Source organism: Lygodium microphyllum, chromosome 11 (assembly GCF_053477565.2).
Source record: "Lygodium microphyllum isolate KBCC chromosome 11, Lygodium_microphyllum_v1.1.10, whole genome shotgun sequence".
Classification (NCBI taxonomy): Eukaryota; Viridiplantae; Streptophyta; class Polypodiopsida; order Schizaeales; family Lygodiaceae; genus Lygodium; species Lygodium microphyllum.
Genome location: NC_141145.1, coordinates 9,342,351 through 9,347,360, shown reverse-complemented (window position 1 = coordinate 9,347,360; position 5,010 = coordinate 9,342,351).

Here is a 5,010-nt window from a genome sequence, read left to right as displayed (position 1 = left end):
ATTTCCAGGAGCCCCACACCAAGGGGTGGCTCTTTGATACTCTAGTCACTCCAGCACTGATGTATGGAGCAGCTATATGGGGGCCAGGCCTTGTCGATTATTTATGGACATTGATGGAGAGACCTCAGGTGATCATGATATCTAGATTGATTCGTAACAAGGCCTCAGTCCCACATGACATTGTGCGAGCAGAGCTTGCCACACCGCCCATGCTAGTCGAGGCATTATTTCAGACAGTCTGCTTCCTACACAGATTTCAGGATATGGACAGATATCGCATTGCATATAGAGCATATATGGCATCTAAGGAGATGGCTCGAGTGGGGGATACCACATCATGGTATGCACAGACTAGAGCTTGGTTTGATAGACTCCCACGTCTTTTATATGATACTCAGGCTCCCACTTACACCCGCTCTCTCTCTAAGAGGAACAGAGTCATCAGACAGGAGATATGGCATATTTATATACAGAGAACATGGGTCAGCCCTGCACAGACACTGCCATCGAAGATGGCACATTATTATACACAGTTCTTGAGCATATCAGAGTAGGGATTCATAGAGATTCCGAGATATATGCAGATCTATATGCCACATCGATTGAGAGTGCTTATTGGACAACTCAGGGTATCATCACATCAGCTTATGATTGAGAGTGGCAGAGCCAGTGGCATCCCACGGGAGGAGAGGATATGCCCCCTTTGCAGATCAAAGGTGAAGAGTGAGGAGCATTTTGTTCTCAGATGCTCGGCATACTCAGAGTTGAGATCTAGATACACATTGAGCAGCTCACTTCAGGGATGTATGACTGATATGGATCAGAGATCATTTGGCCGTTTTTTGGGAGAGGCATGGCACATCAGAGAGCAGAGCACACAGCGGGTCCCAGTCAGACAGGGGCCCACCCAGACGACTATTACACAGTTCTTTCAGACAGACAAAGTGAGAGCTACTGTACCAGCCTCTAGCCAGATCTCCGGGCTCACACTACAGCAAGCTGAGGACCAGCGTACCCGACGCCGCACGAGGATCCGTGGGTTTTGGACCCCACAGCCACACCGACAGGAGATCCGGAGGATTCTTGATCTACATCGATAGCAGACTGAGATCTGACGATACTCGACACATTGGATCTCAGACCTCCAGCTTGCTCTTTCTCCACCGCCGATGTACCATATCCTGCATCCAGGAGGGATCACCTGCTATTAGCGACTTCAACAACTGCTACTACATCCCAAGATAGTATATCTCCCTGCATCTGTTACATATACACATCGCACCACTTTATCACAGCCGACAATTGTTCCCCTATCACAGCCGACATTTGTTCCCCTTTTGTAGCCATTATCTGGAGTACCAGAGCTACATACACACATACACATACACGACACTTATCACACTCACAGCACCGTATTTTCAGTTTCCAGTTTTTAGCTTTTCATTCATCACTTTTATTTTGGATAGCTGGACCTCATCAATTGTATCACAGTTTGTCTCATAGGCCAGTTTTGGTCTTTAGAAGACGTTACTATAACTTTCTTTCTTTCTTTCTCTCTCTCTCTCTCTCTCTCTCTCTCTCTCTCTCTCTCTCTCTCTCTCTCTCTCTCTCTCTCTCTCTCTCTCTCTCTCTCTCTCTCTCTCTCTCTCTCTCTCCCCTAGAGACGTGGCATAGCTACACCACCTCACTATACCATGTGCCAGGACAACCCCCCTACCTCAGCCCCACCAGAGGACAGGCCAATTGCCTCCACCTTCTTCGAGACATTGAAACGGTCCATGATGCCATTGACAAACTCCAAAATGGTCAGGGAGGCCCACGACCACATGGGACTAGTAGCAGAACACCTCTCATTCACTAGAGAGACCATTGTCCCCCTCTTAGCCCACCTATTCAACAGGGCACTATGTGAAGGCTTTCGTGGTCATCTAATACAATAGTACAATTCCTAAAGGCTGGGGAGCCCATGGTCCCCACAAACTACTGGACGGTCATGGTTGGCCATGTGCTGGATCCATGGATCCATCCTAGAGCATGAGCTAAGAAAATGGGCAGAGACACCACACCAATAGTGGGCACGGGGGCAAGCTAGCTTTAGGAGAGGCTACTCTACACTTGACCACATCCTGACACTCCAAGCCATCATTGAAGAGAATAGGGCACAGGGAAAGTGGGTGTACTATTGCTTTGTGGACTTCCACAAGGCCTTTTCCTCGAGCCAGACTCATGTAGAGACTACAGGTGCTCAAAGTCTCGACAGAGATGAGATGGGGAATACTGGCTCTATACGAGTCTGTCACTGGATGGGTCCAAGCACCAAGAGGGCTATCAGAAGAGATTATTAGCACTATTGGGGTAATGCAGGGATGCCCCCTCTCCCCCATCCTGTTTGGGCTCTACATTGAAGAGATATCAGATTATGTGGAGAGACTTGGAGGGGAGGGGTCCTACTTGGGGGGGGACACTGATACTCATGCTACTATATGTAGATGATATAGTTCTCTTCTCTAGCATGCCGGAGGGACTGCAACGCCACCTCAATGCATCACGGAACTTTTGCCAAGACAGGGACCTCACAGTGAACCTAGGGAAAACCAAGATCATGATATTCAACACATCCACCCAATGGATATTGATGATCTCCACCCAATGGACTTCAAATACAAAGAGGATATAGTCAAGGTGGTTCAAAAATATGTTTAACTAGGGATCACATTTTCAAGGCTGAGATTCATCTTGAGGAGGGCTGCAGCAGACAATAGACTGACATGCGGCTATACTGTCCTAGGATCTATGGAAAACCAATGTGCATGTCTACAATTTCAGGAACCTCGGATGAAGCTATGGCTCTTTGATACCTTGGTCACACTAGCACTTCTTTATGGGGTCCTGATATGGGGGTCTAGCCTCTACCATATATGACGAACCACACAAGATCAGCCATTGCCCTTTAAGGGGAGCAGAGATATGAAGGATGGGAGCTGATGGAACGCCCCTTGGTGATTATGATCTCCCGGCTGATTAGGAGTAAACCATTAATACCACACGAGATCATGAGGGCATAATTTGGAGCACCACCTATAGTGGTAGAGGCCCTATCCTAGACGGTGACCTTCCTACATAGGCTTTGGAGCCAACCGTGACACATATACTCTTGCCTCGCACTACAATCATCCAAACAACTCACATCACAAGGGGACACTGAATGCTGGTACGCCTGTACTACTCAGGCCTCTGACTGTAGTTGCATGGGCTACACATGGACCACCTCTTGTACCTACAATATAGTCTGGACTACCCCCACTTGAAGATTAGCTGGGAGGAGCTGAACCACATCATCAGGGTGCATATTATTTAGCTACACATAGCCAAGACATGGGAAGAAGATGTCCTTCTACCGAGAGCACCTCCTACTCCTCACACATGATGGCTTTATTATACGCCCGAGATACATGGATGTATACTTGTGCCACGGGGTTCAAAGTGCTATCGGGAAACTCCGTATGTCATCACACCAGCTATGGATCAAGACAGGCAGATATGGAGCAGACTCTCTCCTCCCAGAGGACAAGATGTGCCAACTTTGCCAGCTGGAGCCAGAGACAGAAGAGCATTACATACGTAGATGCTTGGTGTACTATGAGATTAGAGGCCGCTTCCATTGTCTCTTCAAGTAGGAATTTGGACCACTCTCCCAAACACAAGACTTCGCTGACTAGAAATGCCTCAGGCTCTTTCTCCTGGAGCTACATTGACATAGGGACCACCTTCTATGGGTCTGGGACCAAACAACTGAGAACATGCAACAACACACCCTCTAAGAGTTCTACAGACCCTCGGCCACCCCCTCTACAATGAGGATTGCAGCCAACTGACCAGTGGCCCCACCTCAAGGAGTCACCTTGGATAGAGCTATAGAGAGAGGTAAAGCTCACCGTCTACACCCAGTAGGCCCATGCCCCGGTAGGAGACATCACCTATAGATGCAACAACTACTATAGCACCACCGAGGAGCCATACCCCACCACTTCAACCTCTCCATGCTAGACAGGTCCATGCGGGACATCTTAAGATGACCACGCTCCATGAACAGTACCACAATGCACTTGAAGTGCATTTAGATTGTATCGAGTTTGTATACCATCTTGTACCTACTCACCTAGTTCACCATAACACTAGATAATAGCTTAACTAGGACTTGGAAAACTTCTAGACATTTTTTATGTAACCTTTTGGTCTCATAGGCCAACTTGGCCTCTTGTAAGCGTTAATATAACTTTCTTTCTTTCTTTCTTTGCTCTCTCTCTCTCTCTCTCTCTCTCTCTCTCTCTCTCTCTCTCTCTCTTGCTCCTTCCACCATAGCTCTTACTTCTGCTTAGGTGCTTCTACTCTAAGCTCACTCTCTTCAACTAGTATCAGATCCATTGCATCAGCATTGAGGATCTCAACCTAGCATTGCTTCAGCTTGTGGAGAATACCTAAAGGTCACAGGTTTCATGGTAGCCATGGTTTAGCTTGGGGAGGTACGAGTTGGTGCCCTTCTCCTTCTTGGTGATCAATGGCTTGTTGAGGCTTGCTTGAATCCTTCCCGCTACCACATTGATCATTGTTTTGGGCCCTATTGTGGGCAGCATAGGCAACATCCACTCCATCATTAGCTGGCATGTTTTTGTGCATGTTTGGGTAGCACATGGCATCTTGGGCACCTCTCTTGCCTCTTGTGTGACATGTACAACTTGGTTGGATCTTAAGCAATCACCCTTGGCACTAGGGCATTAGTTATTGGCTCTTAGGATTGGACTTGAGCCTTTCCATATTAGCTATTGACTATGTATTCTCAATAGTTTGTTGTATACTACTTGTGGACAACAAGGATTCTTTAGTCATGTGATGCTCTCGGGGCTTGACATTGACACTAGGATGTTATCTTGATGCTTGAGGTTTCTTTCAAGCTTTGATTGAGCTCACATTCACTCAGTTTTGACTCTCATATAACTAATGTTCATAGTG